This window comes from Ahaetulla prasina, chromosome 1 (assembly GCF_028640845.1).
Source record: "Ahaetulla prasina isolate Xishuangbanna chromosome 1, ASM2864084v1, whole genome shotgun sequence".
Lineage (NCBI taxonomy): Eukaryota > Metazoa > Chordata > Lepidosauria > Squamata > Colubridae > Ahaetulla > Ahaetulla prasina.
In genome coordinates, this window is record NC_080539.1 from 220,799,228 (window position 1) to 220,817,661 (window position 18,434).

Consider the following 18,434-nt stretch of genomic DNA (forward strand, 5'->3'; position numbering starts at 1 on the left):
ATCTCCTGGTTTCTAAACTGACATTGGTTTCCTAGGATGCTCTATTTGGATAGGCTAGCACAAACTCTTTCAAGATAAACTAAACAATCATAAGATATGTATCTTGAGTCAGAAATTGGCTAAAAAGAAGTAAGAAAATATGGATATTGGATTTTATAATGAGGGAAAGTAAGTGGGATTACTCTAAGAGTCTATTTTGGGAGTAGTGTAAGCAAATTACTAAGTGATCCCCAGTCAAGGATAGGCAAAAAAAAAAAAGGTACATTAAAACAACAACCCGCACATAGAAACAAGTAGAATATGAAGAGGAATGTGAAGATATTCTAAAGCAATGTTTCTCAAACATGGAATTTAAGATGTATGGACTTCGACTCCCAGAATTCCCCAGCCAGCTGTTCCAAGATTGAGAAACACTGTTCTAAAGGATAAGTCCAAGTGGGCAAACAGGAAGCAAAAAGGTGAACGAAAGTCAGACAAGGGACTCTTTCCTTCTTCTAGCAGTAGCATCCCCTGAGTGCAGTTCTCCTCAGTAGCTTCCTGCCAATGGAAAGGGGGCACGGCAGAGACCATTTCTGTCCATTGACCCATCTCCTGAAACCCCCTAGGACCAGCTCTGCTAGATCTGAGTGTTCTTAGAGCCAGAAACAAAACAACTGAGGTGGGAAGATGTTTTCAGAATGATGGACTAGTTGGATAAAGGATAGAGAATTTTTTATTTCTCCCTCATAAAGCTCAAGGTCAACAAACCTGCTTCTACACAGAAACACTTCAAGTTATCAGTCAAAAGTTCTTGTGCAGCTGTTCTGTATTTCTCTCTTTGACATATAATGTTTGGGAAAATGGAGGAGGAGGAGGAAGAGAAGGAAGATGGAGGAAGGGGTAAAAAAAATCAAGAGTTACAAATAGAAGACAACAATACATTCTTCTTCACAGCCAATTTAATTACAATCTACCAGTTCTTCATTTGCTGTCCCTGCTGGCACTCCCTCCCTCCCCACTCCTCCCCCCTCCCTCCTTCTCTCTCTCTGGTGGCAGCAGTGCCTCAGATACAAATCCATACAGAGAGTGGTAAGGACAGCAGAGAAGGTGCTTAGAGCTCAAAGCATTGTTAGAGACCCCACACAGCCACTTCACGATCTGTTTCTGTTGCTTCTCTCTGGATTTTGAAATACTTCTATCAGGACTACCAGATTCTGTAACAGCTTTGTTCCTTATGCCATCCGTCTTGTAATTTCTCAGGATTCTTTCCCCCCCGCCATGTATATGTATATATTCGAACTAGACTGTGATGTTTCTCTGTGTCATATATGTATGTGCATGTGGTTATATCCTTTGAGAGCTGAATACAACGAAATTTCATTTTAATGTATGCTGATTAGTGTACCTTTAAAGTGACAATAAAATTCTATTCTATTCTATTCTATTCTATTCTATTCTATTCTATTCTATTCTATTCTATTCTATTCTATTCTTCTATTCTATTCTATTCTATTCTATGTATGTATGTATGGATGGGGAGAAACAGGCTCAAGCTTAATCCCTCCAAGACGGAGTGGCTGTGGATGCCGGCATCCCGATTCAGTCAGCTGCAGCCGCAGCTGGCTGTTGGAGGCGAATTATTGGCCCCAAAGGATAGGGTGCGCAACTTAGGTGTCCTCCTGGATGATCGGCTGTCGTTTGAAGATCATCTGACGGCCGTCTCCAGGAGGGCCTTCCACCAGGTTCGCCTGGTTCGGCAGTTGCGCCCCTTCCTTGATCGAGATGCCTTATGCACAGTCACTCATGCGCTCGTTACCTCTCGCTTGGATTACTGTAATGCTCTCACATGGGGCTCTTGAAGTGCACTCGGAGGCTCCAGTTGGTCCAGAATGCAGCTGCGCGGGTGATAGAGGGAGCTACTCGTAGCTCCCATGTAACACCGCTCCTGCGCAGACTGCACTGGCTGCCTGTGGCCTTCCGAGTGCACTTTAAGGTGTTGGTTACGACCTTTAAAGCGCTCCATGGCTTAGGACCTGGGTACTTACGGGACCGCCTGCTGTTACCACATGCCTCCCACCGACCCGTACGCTCCCATAGAGAGGGACTTCTCAGGGTGCCGTCCGCCAAACAATGTCGGCTGGCGGCCCCCCGGGGGAGGGCCGTCTCTGTGGGGCTCCACACTCTGAACGAGCTTCCCCAGGTCTACGTCAAATACGTGACCTTCGGACATTCCGTCGCGAACTAAAGACACATCTCTTTATTCGCGCGGGGCTGGCCTAAATTGGATTTTTAATGGGAAATTTTATTAATTTTTAAACGGGGTTTTTAGTTTATGGTAAATTTAATTTCAGGCTAATTTTAAATAAGTTTTTTAAATGATATTTTAACTTGTATATTTGTATTGCTGGTTTTATCTTGCCTGTACACCGCCCTGAGTCCTTCGGGAGAAGGGCGGTATAAAAATCAAATAAAATAAATAAATAAATAAATATGTATGTATGTATGTATGTATGTTTTCGTAGGTTTTCATGGGTATAGGTATGTAGGTCTTGGAATATTCGGGTCTTAACCCGTGTAAGGTTGAGAGTATCTTGGTGAAGTTTTGACGAGGTCCCACTCATCATCTTCAGGCTGGTGCTCGCACAAGCACGAAGCCGAAAGCACCAGCCTGAAGATGATGAGTGAGACCTCGTTGAAACGTCACCAAGATACTCTCAACCTTACACGGGAAAAGACCTGAATATGCCAAGACCTACATATGTATAGTATATATAGATATGTATATATGTGCATGTGTATGTTTGTGTGTATATATGTATGTGTGTGTGTATATAGTTTGGTGCCTTTTATAATTTTAAAGATTTTAATAGTAATATTAATACTTGTCAGGATATAATTGTTTTTATCTTTGTTGTACCCTGTCCAGAGTGTACACTGTCAGTGAGATGGGCAACTATATAAATAGGACAAAATAAATAAATAGTTTTCTGGAGACATTAGAAATCATGTTGGTGAATTCCCCCAGCATAGTTTCTTTCATTCTTCCATCCAATATCATTAAACACTGGAAGAACATCCTCCAATCATGCTCCTTAACTTGGAAGGATGCTGGGATTGGAGGAAAGGGCAGGTTTTGAAAGATAGCTATATTAATAAATTTAGTGTAAGGGTTCTACATTGGTGAATTCAAAGAGGTAGCAGTAAACCTATGACTCAGAAAAGTCTGGGAATCAATTTTAGTTTGGCATACATGTTTAACCCGCTTATATTCAAGGGAAGCCTGACCACCTTCTATGTCCAAAAGAATATCAATTCTAGATATACATTCCAGAAGAGCACTGAAATCACATTCAAAAACTATACGTTGATACTGGTGTCCATAATGGATATGGGAGAGGAGCCAGTTTGGGGAGGAGGGGAAACTTTTCCAGTGTCCAAGGAGAGAAGGGGTCATGTGCATCCCAGCATAAAGTGACAAATAATTGCTAGGCTGATATCACTCCTTAAGAGTATAGTGACCAGACGTCCTGCTTTTGGCGGGACAGTCCCGCTTTTTAATAATTTCGCGTCAATTCCAAAAAATCCCGATTTTTTTTTGTTTCACTCCCATTCTGAAAATGGGAGGCGGCAACGCAAGAAGAGGAGGCGGAGAAGGGGGAGTGGCAGAGAAGGGGGCGCGAGAGGGAGGAGAGACGCCACTTGACTTCACCCAAGAGGAAGAGAAGAGCCGAGAGAGAGCCGAGCCTGCCTGGAAGAGCAGAGAAGCAGCAGCTGCTCCTCCTCCTTCAGGCAGATGGCAAAACTCAGCACGCATGCGCAGCCCCCCCTCCCCCCCATCAATGGTGTCCCGCTTTGCCATCGCTGAAATCTGGTCACTTTACTTAAGAGTCACCTGACTGTGATATTAATCAAATGGACCGTGAAACATATCAGATTGCATCCATAGAGAAAACCGCCACACATTTTTGCTAGCATAAAGTAGAACATTGTATTTGTATTTGTACTTTAACAATGGAACACCTAGATATGATTTTGTGTGTGTATATGGATTGTGAGTGAATTGTAGGGAATGCCATGAGTCTACGGCAGGAAATTGGTTGCCTGGGATGCTTGTGCCATGTTCAAATGCAAGAGGGAAAGAGGCCTGGGCTTTATGTACAATTCTGTGAATTAGGCACATAACAACTGCACAATAAAAGCATTATTTGAAGGTACCCCAATAAAGGTACATAAAAAAGTGAAGATCAGCATTTTTTAAATGTATGAAATTTGCTGCTTTAAAGATGAAAGTGGGTGGAAGCTAAAAAGGTTGGGAGACATCAGCTGAAAGATTAAAGGAAAGAAAATGTGAATAAATTTTCAAGTAGATTTATTATTTTCCTCCTTATTTGGAATGTGTTTCATGAATGCATTTCTCCTCCAGTAACGATTTACAGATATATGTAAAACGTGTAAACCAATGTGTTGAAATATTCTTCTGTCCCACTCTACATGCTCCTACCATCCATCCATCTGCAAAAGAAATTCAATATATGAATGGTCATTGCTTAGATCTGTTCTGGAATGAATGTCTTATGAGCCTCTTCTGGCCACCTTGTATCTATCAAAAAACAACACTGTGGATGGTCAGGTTTTCTGAAGTGTCAGGCTGGGAAGGGAGCCAGTTAATAAAAAATTGTGAGTTACTTGTCGGAAGGCCCCAGTAAACTCACCTTGATTGCCAATTCACTCAGCTTCCTCCATCCAGCTGCCCAGCAAATCTTATTAATTGAGGGAAAGCCTTCACAGCCTCCCATAGTTGTGATAGCCAAGAATAGTTTCATTCCCTCCAACCAGAAAAAGGTGGAAAGGGGTGGACAAATTTGGAAGCCAAAGCATTATTCAATAATAGGCTGGCCATTAAACAAGGGCAAGTTTGTCCCGATTTCTTCAAAAAGCAATCCACAAAGACCAATGCTAAAACAGAAATGGGGGCCTTTGTAAATCTCCAAATAACCCTGAAGTAAAATGCCCAGAACTCACTAACATTTGCCCCAATTATCTTAACTGGGGCTGCTAGGAGTTGTCATTTAGTAGCTAGAGAATCACAACTCAAGGGCCAAACAGGATCCTCATTGTAAAAAGTTAGCACCGACCCATCGTAGAAGAATGAAATATTTTGAGAAATATTAAAAAGGCAGAATTTTATATTTCCCTGAATAAGAAATTGAGAAACATGCTCTTGGAGACAGAAAGCAGCCCCCACCTTTCTTGGTGGCCCTCAGCAGATGTCAGCACTTAAGAGAGAAAGAACTTATTGAGATCTAGGTAGGTCTATTCCTAAGCAAATTCACTGCAGCAAGGTCTGAACAAAGGTAGGGTTAGCCCTCAGCCACAATAGGAATTGCCCAACAAGCCCCTTCCTTGCCCCAGCAGACCAAGCTTCAAACAAGGTTGGCTCAGACAACTTACAGACCCAGCTATGACCCCTACAACTGCCAGTAGAATACATGTTCTTGCACAGGAACAGGAAGCTCAAGTTCAAAGCCCAAGAGAAGTTATCAATACCCCCCACTCTCAACTCCATGTGGTCAGCTGCCCAGAACCCATGCGGTTCTGCTTCATCATTAAACCATCTTTCCAATCAGCCTCCATATTTCCAGTGTCTTTCTCCAGGTTTGGAACTGAACCAGACGGATATTTCTTCCAATATCATCCTTTGCAAGGAGGAAAGCCCAGCTTCAATACCTGGTAACCCTAGTAACACTGGGGACACTCCAGTCTGATAACACGATTGCTGTTGGGATAGTAGGATAAATGATCAGACTTAATGTACGGCAGCTTCCTATGTCTGCATGGTCTTATAGTAAGTACTAGGATGATATTCCTACAGACATCTGCCACTAGTAATCCCAGTCAACGTAAATGCACTATTTGGGAGAAGTATCGCAATACAAAAATTGAGCTACAAAGCATTGTCCTAAAATGCAGGTAAAATTCAATTAGATTGTCATAAATACTCAGCTTTGTGCACGGCACACGTGAAAGTCCAATAAATTCAGTGTGATGAAATCTGGAAAGACTTCTCTATATTGCTATGCAAGTCTTTCTAACTTGGGCTGTTCCTTATCATTTAATTTTAGATAGGTAATTTTAGACAAGAAAACAATGTGCAACAACCGAAGACACGGACACTGCATAGCGGCAATAATAAATTTCGCCAGGTAGCAAGAATAGTTGCAGATACTGTTTATGAAGTCACAGCTGATTCATTGTTTTAGCTGTGTCACTACTGTGCAAAATAATTAGGGCATAATGCCCCCATCTGCTGTTTACCGTCTTTCATCCTGGCATGTTGGCACTTACGTTCTTCTCTTGCATCAAATTGCTGCAAAGGATATCACTTAAGGAATTGGCTTCTCCTTGCCACGATGCACAAGTGATAAGGTAACTTCAAGAGGAACTGTTTTGTTGATAAGGCAATAGCAAAAGGCTCTGACTCTCAGCATTTATCAATTTACAGGACATACCCATTTGTAACATTCAGTGACAAAACTGCATATTCCTTTACATATTTCACATTTTTTTATGCCTTCTCTTTCAGGCTATGTTTTCAAGAGGGGTTGTCCTAAGGGAATGCAGTTAAGTTGCTAAGGAAGAAATTAGCTTCTTACCATCTTTATGCTAGCCCAGCTTTATGTGCCTTGATTGAAAAAGAAGGCAGCGTGCCAGCCTCTCACCGCTGGTACAATGCAGAAAGTGGAATGCTATTCCCTTTATTCCATTAAGCAACTGGACTTGGCAACAAAACACCTCCTTTGTTTGGATGTGTCTTGCTTCTCAGGGGCCTCCTCAAGAGGACAGCTGAATGTTTCCACCTCCCGCAACACACCATTAAGGATTCCTTTTGAATATTAAAGCCATCCTTGCTTTGGCTATAATGTTCAAGCGCTGTTTATCTTGGAGCTCTTATACTGTAATATCAACCTTTTTTAACCGTGTGTATGGCACATTGATATCATCTTTAGAATCCAGGGACATGGTTCCCATTGGTTTCTGCCTGCCCAGAGAGTGAGTACAGAACTAATCTCCAGTCAGAAGAAGGGGATTCCAGTCCTGATCTGAGATCAGAGTTTCTGAGCTATGTGAAAGGGAGTATCCAGAGACTGGAGGGTTCTTCCAGATATGTAGCCTGTCTGGTTGGCCAAGAATATCCACTGCTGTTTACACCAAGTCAATCTAAAAACATTGACTAGACTACAGTGGGGTAAAATCCTGCAAACACTTCTACTGGTAGTGGGAAGGAATCTACTTAGAGGTATCAGATTTCTCCTCTGGGGTTTGAGTTTTCCAAGGGTTATAGGGATGCAGCTTGCATTGAAAATCAATTGTCCAATTGAATAAACTTATATATTTGTCCCAGGGAAGGAAGGAAGGGAGGGAGGGAGGGAGGAAGGGAGGAAGGGAGGAAAGAGGGAGGGAGGAAGGAGGCAAGGAAGGAATGAGGGAGGGAGGGAGGAAGGAAGGAAGGAAGGGAGGAGGGAAGTAAGTAAGTTTTCTTGGCTACCTACCTAGCTTTGGAGAAGAAGAAAAAAACAGATTGGAAACAACCATGGTTGAAAACCGATTAAATACAGTTCAGGACTTAAAAGGGCAGTTAATACATATATATATTGCTATAACAATAAAAGATGTTACAAATAGCATTATAAAATCATTTAATAAAGTAGTTTAAATCCTAATCCGGATAGAATACCTCATCAGAGCGTTTATGTCTTTTTCATGTCTTGAATCAAGAACGACATTGTATTTCCTGTCAACATTTCACAATCCCATTTCTAATCATGGGCCCCAGGCAATGGCACAAGAGAAATAACACCTTCGTAAGCTTTGCCCAGGTTTATAGGCCTCTTCCCCCCACTATAAAACTGCTTCCCCCTCAATATTAGAGTTGACATTAGATTTTTTTTAATGTAATTGTAAGTCTTTCGCCTGCAATGAAACCACCGAGGAATTGCAACAGATGTTTCAAAATCATGAGCAACACTCTTCAGGCGATTCCTGGATCTTTCCAACAATTGCTTAAATGTATTTTCAGAAATGCTAACAGGCTTATGGGAGTTTGTTTTGCTTCTGAGAAGTATACATACAGTGTGAATGAAGTAATAATTCACTTTGATTACATCCTGAATGTCCTAATCCTAATTTAAACAAGTATATAAAAAAGCTGCCTGTTAATATATCTGACATTGACCTCCGCAAAACATACATAATAACATAATGTCTTCTTTTAGATAAGCTGTCAGGTTCATTTTACCTCAGTCTGCTAAGGAATCCTTCACAGCTTGGTATAAAACATCATAAAATGCTGAAATTATTTCAGAAGCACTCTTGGGCAGTTTTCTTATACTGGTACTCCTCAATTTACAACAGTTCTTTTAGTGACTGTTCGAAGTTACAACAGCACTGAAAAAAGTGACTTGTGATTTTCACACTTATGACCGTTGCAGCTTCCCCATGGTCATGCGGTAAAAATTGGCAATTGACTCATATTTCTGACGGTTGCAGTTTCCCCGGATCATGCAATCCTCTTTTGCAACTTTCTGATAAGCAAAGTCAATGGGGAAGCCAGATACACTTAACAACCAGGTTACTATCAATTCCAGTCATCAAACTGTGGCAAGAAAAGACGTAAAATGGGGCAAAACTCACATAACAATCTAGTAGTCCTGCTATAAATACTTTAAAACCTCCTCCCAGACGGGAGCAACAGAAACTGACTATGAAGTGGGTGTGTGGGGTCTCTAACAATGCTTTGAGCTCTAAGCACATAGCACTTATAAGCAGTATCCTGAATAATGGGAAGTGAGCTTCCTATAATCTTCTCAGCTGTCCTTACCACTCTCTGTATGGACTTTCTATCTGAGCCATTGCTGCCACCAACCAAACAAATGATGAAGTTTGTTAAAACGCTGTCAATCTGTAAAAAGTGGCCAGGAAGGAGAAAGATGTGTTCTCCTCATCTAATGCAGGAAATGCAAATGCTGGTTTGCATAGATAGATAGATAGATAGATAGATAGATAGATAGATAGATAGATAGATAGATAGATAGACAGACAGACAGACAGACAGACAGACAGACAGACAGACAGACAGACAGACAGACAGACAGACAGACAGACAGACAGACAGATTCTCTGTAAGGGTTTCACTATCATCCACACTCGAGAGGAAAAATAAGGTATTCCCCCAGTCATCTACCTTTCTTTGAATAAAGCAAAACTAAAGCTAAATTTTCTCTTAAGACTATAAATAAATAAATAAATAAATTTTCTAATCTTTTATTATGAAGAAATGCCATCCAGTTCAAAGGGAATTCTTTATGTATAAGGGTTTTCTTCCCCCCCCCTGTCAGTCTTACACTCCAAAACCTCTAGAGGATTTCAACATAATCTTGCTTGAATTGTATTATTTAGAACGGATTCCTAAGTTTCTGATTTCAAAGTAATGAGAAAGGACAGTTGCATCTGATATTTTAGTGTTCATGGCATAGCAAAGTTTGTGGATGCTTGATTTCTTGATGTTCCGAGTCACTTCATTTTTAAACATTGTGGAAATAGTATACCTTTTTAGCATGCATTGGCATGCCTTGCGCATTAATTGCATTAATCTTTCTAATTTTGAAAGGCTAACATGAGATATTATTGCCAGAATTGGTCGTTGCCTAATTTGTATTTATTTATTTAATTCCTATAGCTGTCCATTTCAAGCCAGTGACTCTGAGCAATTCTAGAGACAATTAAAAACAGTACAAAAATAAATATATACAGCAACCAAGAAAATTATTATAATTGTTAGTATAGCCAGTACATAGGGTCCATTCAGGGCCCCAGCCAGGGCACATGCCCCACGTTTTAAAATCCTTACAAAAGCTTTAAAAAGACTTACACAAACAGATCAGGGCCATCCTAATCTCTGAAGGAACTTCTGGTCCCTGCCAACTGACATTCCTTGGTTGATGGACTTGCAGCATGCTCAATCTACCAGACCAAATAAATTAGTTTTAACCTCCTTAACTGTCATCTGTATGGAAGTAGGGAAGTTTTTCAAACAAACCCAGAATCATAGATATCCTGCTTCACTTGTGGTTTGAGCCTGTGTGTCTGTCTGATACATTATTCAGGTTACTCTGAGCAGGAGCTGATCACAGATAACATACAAACTGCATAAAAGTCCGTGTACACCTTGTGGGCTTTCACGAAGAGGTTTTAAAAAGTTGAATTCTTTAATGCTGCAGGGACATAATAATAATAGAATAGGTAGAAATACTGGGACATAATAATAACTTGCTATTTTGCTTCTGTAAGAATTGCTTTGCTAAGAATTAGAATTGCATCTGCCATTTGCTTCTATCAATGATATCTTGTTTTTTTGTATCACTCGGTGCCTGGAACGGAATATGTCATAGTTTGGCAGGGTTACACCGGGCAAATACCTCTGTTGCTAAGCACCCAGCCCCTCTGTTGCTAAGCACTCAGCCCCCTGCTCCTTGCTGCACAGCCAATGCAGGGCTACAAGGAAGGCATGGGGCTAGGGGGCCAGAAGTGGGTACTAAACTAATGCCTCTTAAGGTATAAAAGGACACCATACTTTCCCCAAGGTGTGGCCTTTCACTGCATGTTTTTTGTCTGTATGTAGTAGTATGGTCTACCCAGCTCTTCTTTGTACAAATTAAAGCTAATATTTTTCCAAGCCTCTTCTTGAGTCTCTCTCTTCGGCATTCTGGTGACTCAAGTACATTTTGGGACCTTACAATGATTTACTTCTATAAATAAAATGAGCACACAAAATTACAGGTACTAGTTTGCTTCACTCTTTCCTTATCTGATACACTTCCAGTTTCCTGTACACTGGCATGAGAGGTAAGGAGATGCCTTTTAAGGAGCAAAGAGGGCTGTAACTGTGGGACCATTTGGGATGTTCTCATTCCTTGGACATTGGGAAAGTACTTTCCATTGCCCCTTTTCAATCAAGCCCTGCCCATCCTTGGCATGGGGAGTAGCAATAGCATTTAGACTTATATACGCCCCATAATGCTTTACAGCGCTCTCTGAGTGGGTTTACAATATGAGAAGCATTATTTGCATATTGCTCCTCACGATTCTCATTTTATTGCCTTCGGAAAGATGGAAGGCTGAGTCAACCTTCAGCCTTGTCAGAATCAAACTCCAGGTTGTGGGCAGAGTTTTGCTTGCCATACTGCACTTTAATCAGTGCACCACCAAGGCTCCTTGTGAAGCCCTGTCTTTAATAACAGGCTTCTTGTCATCCACTAAACCAGCATCAGTGTGAGGATATTTATTTCTTTGTTTGTTTGTTTTTAGGGGGGACCATTCTTGAGAGCAAATGCCTTCCCCCCCACAATTGGAAAGCCTTACCAGCATCACTGGACTAAAAGGGATAGTAGACAATGCTAATTACATTGGAACCTTTTTTTTTACATGAAAAAATAGTATATGACCTTTACACTTTTAGGGAAGTTTTCCAAACAGTTCACAGCACGCTTATTTATTGCAAAGGCTGTTGTAAGGACTGTTTTCTGTGGGAAAGAATAATGATGGTTATCTATCACGTTAGGCCATTATTTTGTTACTCAATGAAAGCCCTCTCTTATCAGCCCAGATGCCTATCAAGCTATTGCTGGCATCACTCTGCATGCTGAATACCAACCTACGAGAGAGAAAAATGAATGTCAAATCCATTCTGACCTGATTTGCTAACTGATGTTGACCTTCCAAAACTCACTAGACTAATGCACTTGAGGATAGATTGAAAAAAGCAAGAATTTGCCAAACTGGGATATTGAATTTCTGAGTTTTTCATCAGGTAATCCGAGAGATTATAATACTTCCCTGTTCAAGGGTACAGAGAACTGAAGGACAAAGAAGGCTCAAATGTTTTAACCCTGAACTAATCCACTGGACGTGTCTATTGAGATTCTCAGTCATCCAGGTCATGGTTGTCCCAAAGGTGCTTTCTCAAGAGGCAACTGGACTTTCTGATTTTTTTCTTTGAATATGTTTAGCTTCTCATCCAAGTAGCAAAACAACTTCAAAGAAAAAACCAGAAAATCCAGTTGCCTCTTTAAAAAGCACCTTTGGGACAATTCACTGGGCATTCCACCACAATACTTGAATTGTGGGTAGCTAAAAAGCAGTAGTGATAGCACTTACTTATATACCACTTCATAGTGTTTTACAGCCCTCTCTAAGCAGTTTACAGAGTCAGCCTATTGCCCCCAACAACCTGGGTCCTCATTTTACTGACCTCGGAAGGATGGAAGACTGAGCCAACCTTGAGCTGGTCAGACTTGAACTTCTGGCAGTTGGCAGAATTAGCCTGCAATACTGCCTTCTAACCACTGCGCCACTACAGTATCACTGAGATTCACAATGAAATCAAATGAATAAAAATCAGGCAAGGGCTGATCTCAAGATATGTGTAAGTAAAAGCCAGGGTGACATCACAATTCTTCCTGTATTGATTTTGATGAAAGAGAACCTGCTTTCAACATTTCTTAGAAAATCAAAAAGGATACTGGCACAATTCTTGTGGGTGGCTGGACACATGTTGAAAAGGGGTGGGGCTTTTGTTGTGAAGGTGCAATTCAGTGGTGGGTTGCCCCCGGTTCAGACCGGTTCTGTAGAACCGGTAGTAAAACCGGCGGGAGGCTCTGCACACTGACCTGAACATCATCAAAAGTGCTCTGTGCATGCACGGGCATGATGCAAACTGGTAGTAAAGGTAAGTAGAACCCACCCCTGGTGCAATTCTATTGGCATCACTCTACCCCCTTGACCCTCCAACACACACCCTCTTGTAAATCCAAGCTCTTTCAATAGTGGCTAAGTGTGGAGTAAACCCAATATTTCAAAACAGGGTGACCTATTTTGTTTGTGATTCATCATGTTTTTGATTCTGTACAAAAAAAAAAAGGAAACCAAAGAGGTAAAACAAGGAGCCATGTTGCTGGCCAACCCCACTTCTCTGCAAGGTGAATCTTGTTTGATTTCGAGGGCTTCACATTTCCAGTTCCTTTTGTTTCTGCCACCTGTTCTGTTTCTAAGATCCTGAAGCAAAATGACAAGCCATTTTGGCCTCTCTGGGCAGCATAAAGGTCTAGCGAAGCCCATCCCTGCTTATTGTTTGAGTTGTGGGCCCATCCCAGAAACCTTTTGCATTGTCGAGGTAGAGTAGTGTTAGCCTTGCCAGCTGCAAGGTCAAGGAACTTAAGGAAGTTCCCATTCAGCCCTCTCCACCAGCAAAGCAGGATTAAATGACATGGTGGTGGCAAACAGCTGAGGCCCATCTTGAGTCCACTGTGGAAGAAGACCTGGGTTGGCCATATGCACTCCAGCTGCTTGAAAGAATCAGATGGGGAGCATGGACCTTCGTCCCCTCTGCCCTTCTATCTTGATTTTGAAATTCATTTGTTTTTCTTTTTCTTTTTTTTGAAAGCTTGCCAAGCCTGAAGGAGAAATGCTTCTTTTACTCCATGACTGGGAAAGGGGGAGAGAGGGGGGGACTGTGTGAGGAGAAGGAGAATTTTAATCACCTAGTAATTACTCCCTTTTATGTGGAGCAGAAGCAGCACCTGTATAATTATCCGTACTGCGTATCTTTCAACGACCTGAGCTTGGCTGCCAATCCCAGAATGTGATGCTGGAGGAAGTAAAAATAAAAAGAGAAGGAAATCAAGGCGCATAGGTTTCAGTTTGAGGGAAGGGAGTGTGTGTATCAAAAGTAATCTCCGTACATCGGAGAATAGCTCTGATTGCCCTTAACTCTCTGATTAACATACCATTAAATCAGTGATTGGTGTTGACAGTTCTGCAGAAGGCCAATCCACCAGGGAGAAGAAAACAGAATTTACCACACACCATTATATCTGGGACAAGAGGTGGGTTTCAGCAGGTTCTGACCAGTTCTGAAAAACCGGTTGCGGAAATTTTGAGTAGTTCAGAGAACCGGTAGTAAAAATTCTGACTGGCTCCGCCCCCATCTATTCTCTGCCTCCCGAGTACCAGCTGATCGGGAGGAAATGGGGATTTTGCAATAACCTTCCCCTGGAGTGGGGAGGGAATGGAGATTTTACAGTATCCTTCCCCTGCCGTGCCCACCAAGCCACTCCCACCAAGCCACACCACAGAACCGGTAGTAAAAATATTTGAACCCACCACTGGACAAGAGTTTGCCATGACATATGGGGAACAGGGTGCGGATGCTGAAGGAGAAGCTATCTGACAAGGAAAACGTAACACTTAATACTAGCACTGATGCTGCTACCTAGCTTGGTTAATGAAACGTCTGCAGGAAAACAACTAAGCTCAGAGAGCATCAAGGATCCCAAATATCAACCCAAATATCAACCCAAATTTCAGCTACAAACCCAGGTAGTCCTTGACTTAGAACAGTTCATTGAGTGAACCGTTCGAAGTTACAAGGACACTCAAAAAAGTGACTTACGACCATTTTTCACACTTATAGCCATTGCAGCATCTCCAGGGTCACATGACTTACATTGGGATGCTTGACAACTGGTTGCAATGTCCCGGGGTCATGTGGTCACCTTTTGCGACCTTCTGACAGGCAAAGTCAATGGGGAAGCCAGATTCACCTAACAACCATGTTACTAATTTAACAACTGCAGTGATGCAACTTAACAACTGTAGCAAGAATATTTGTAAAATGGGGCAAAACTCACTTGACAAATTTCTCACTCAGCAACATAAATTCTGGGCTCCATTGTGGTCATAAGTCAAGGACTATCTGTATTCTCCTTTATTGGTAACACCATTCTATTTGTCTAGTCCTTCAGAGATTGTTTCTTTTTCTCCCTTCAGCCCGTCCTTTTGAGTCCCATGCAAAGGTTTCCTGGTGTTTCAATCCCCTCCAGCCATTTTCCTTTATCTGATGGAAAAGAAATTGCTTTTATTTATTTCTTTTAAGGGGAAGAAGGAAAGTTCAAGGGTAAGATGTGAGATTTTTATATCTCAGCTCTAAGATGATATCAGCATCCTGACTTTCAAAGGGATTTCTTCTACAGTAATCCAGAATGAGATTCCCACCTTTCCATGTATTTCCATAAGAAGAAATAGTGAAGGAGCTCCTCCTGAAAGTTGTTTTAATTTGGTTTCTGTTTGAATTGGGAAGTATGGGAAGTTGAACAGATATGTAACAAGAAGAAACAAAACTCCACACTCCTTACATCTTGCAACAATGAATACGTTTAAAGAGCATTAAGTTGCTCTTTACCTATTGTGTCCTGAAAAATATACTGTAGTTTCTATCGTAGAAACCTACGGGCAAAAGTTGACATGGAAGTTGACATGGAATTTAGGCAAACTATTTCGATTGAAAGAATCTGGAAGCCCACTACAAATTCTATACAAATATGATAAATAAATTCAGAAAATTCCTGCTTTGCTGTAGTTCGGTAATTGGCTGAATTTTGGCCGTCCAGATATTCCAACACAATTTTCACTGGGTTACTAGTGGCTTGATTTATATACATCTTTTGCAAGCAAAAAGAGAGCCAGCCTAGAACTAAAGAGAAATTTCCAGCTTGTGTAGGTGCTCTGCTACACCACAGGAGGTTTTTAAGAAGAGATTGGACAGCCATTTGTCCAGAATCATTTCGGGTCTCCTGCTTGAACAGTGGGTTGGACTAGAAAACCTCCAAGGTCCTTTCCAACTCTGTTATTTCTTTATTCCCTTCCCAGCATTATCCTCAAAGAAATCTTGTAAATTAAGTTAGATGGGGGAAAGAGACCCCACCCCAATTCCCTCACGTTAACGATTTAAACCTCCTCACCTTATTCCAATACTTGGCAAAGCCACACTAGTAGTTTATGAGAAGGCTACGACTCATCAGGTTTCCTGAGCAGAGTAAAACCATTTCTGAGAAGATCTGGAGGGGCCTTCATAGGCTGAGTCACATTTTTCAAAGCGGCACTGATGAACTACTCAACTTTTCAAAAGATAGCATGAGGATATGGTCTGAATACCATGGTTACGAACGGCACATGACTGAGCCTTCATCTCTTCAGAGAATGCAGGCAGCATAATATGAGGGGAATTGTGCTCTTTTTCAATATTGAGCCAACCATTCCAATAACAAGAAAGAAAGGTGGCTGTAAAATTAAGAATAGCAGACCTGGGCTGCACACGCACACAAACACACACACGTGTCACAATGATGGCCCAGCTGATAACCAGGCAAGAGCAAGAGCAAGTTGCAAAAGACAGGACCCAGGCCAGCTGATATGTGATGCCCAAGATGGCAGTGCAGCATTTTGGGAACAAGCAAAGAGGCAGGGTGGTTAGGATACATTTTTGGCCCTTTCCTCTTTCCCTGTTGCTAGCTGAGGAATCTAAATGGGCTTCAAATTTTCTCACTCAGTCTTTAAACATGTCCCTATGTTTAAATCAAGAACCTAGATTGTGAAACTCTCCAGCGGAAGAGTCTTACATATTCGGGGGCTTATTTAGCAATCAATTACAATTTGTCCCACGTCACAGTTCCTGATTTGTTCAGGCAGTCCTCGACTTACAACCACAATTGAAAACCAAAATGTCTGTTGCTATGCAACACACTTGTTAAGTGAGTTCTGCCCCATTTTATGACTTTTCTTGCCACCATTGTTAAATGAATCACTGCCGTTGTTAAATTAGTAACATTGCTAAGTGAATCTGACATCCCGGTTGATTTTGCTAGTCAGAAGGTCACAAAAGGGGATCACTGAACTGACTAGATGGCTCAATGGCTAAGACACTGAGCTTGTCAATCAGAAAGGTCAGCAGTTCGGCGGTTCGAATCCCTAGTACAGGTCTCCTGTGTGAGCAGGGGGTTGGACTAGATGACCTCCAAGGTACCTTCCAACTCTGTCACTGTTACTGCAACTGTCATAAATATGACCTAGTTGCTAAGTGTCTGAATTTTGATCACGTGACCATGGGGATGCTGCAATGGTCATTGGTGTGAAAAAAACTCATAAATAACTTTTTTTTCAGTTATTTGGTATTTCCAAATTTCAGTACCATTGTAACTTCGAACAGTTACTAAATGAACTGTGTAAGTAGAGGACTACCTGCATGTAATGGGAAGCTAAGATATAAGCAGTGCAAATCTTTGTTTATTACTCCTCCCAGCTGAATGAGAGGAAAAGAAAAATTGTGAAAGAGACAAGACTTTATTAGGGATTATAAATTATATAGGCAAATCACTTAAACCATGGTTTAATATTACATGTGAATACCAGGAATATGTAAATTGTTTACAAACGCAATTACACCATAGCATGTTGGTTGCAAGAAGAAAAGAATATGAGAGAACAGGATCCTTCTTTGAGTAAGGCAGCTAGAGACATTCTTTTAGATCCATTCATTCTCCCAGGCTTTACAATTCCTGAAGCAAAGCTGTTTGTTCTCAGTTTAGCATGTGAGCAGTTCTAGCATTCAAAAGCAAATAAACTCAACTCACTGGAAGATTTCTTGGGATTTCTGCCTGTTGGAAATTCTAGAAAACTGCTCATCAGTCTATTTTTCATTTGCCAATATTAATCTAGGTTAAACAAAACTCAAATCTCCCACCCCCCGCTAAACAATTTCTGAAAATTGGAAGTCTCATGCTAATTATTTGCTTAGGTACAACATGGATATCAATGTAATTCATTTAATACTGAATAATAAACTATCTGAATATCAAAACTGTATAAGAAGTCCTTTAATTTAATATGGATAGATCAGTGCGGGATAAAACAGGGGTCGCCAACCCACCAGTGGGCAGCAGCGCAATTCAGAAATGCAGAAATGGGGGGTGAGCACACAAGCGCAGCTCCAGTTGTGCGAGCAGTGGGTGTGCATGCCTGTCATTTGCACAAATATACATACATATACATATGTATAAAAGTACTTTTCAAAAGAAAACTGGACTTCGTCTTAGTTTTTTTCTTGAAAACATTTTGTTTCTCATCCAAGAAACTTCCTCAGAACTGAAGAAGCTTCTTGGATGAGAAGCGAAACATTTTCAAGAAAAAAAAACCTAAGAAAGTCCAGTTGCCTTTTGGAAAAAAGCCGCTTTGGGACAACCATTACCTGAATGATTGAGAATCTCCGTAGACATTTAGGTTATATATACAGTATCTAGTGCTTACAGTGCTACTGATGGTATAGGGATATCTATATATTACGGCATAGAAACAAATATAGAAAATAAAAATAGAATAGAATAGAATAGAATAGAATTTTATTGGCCAAGTGTGATTGGACACACAAGGAATTTGTCTTGGTGCATATGCTCTCAGTGTACATAAAAGAAAAGATACGTTCATCAAGGTACAACATTTACAACACAATTGATGATCAATATATCAATATAAATCATAAGGATTGCCAGCAACAAGTTATAGTCATA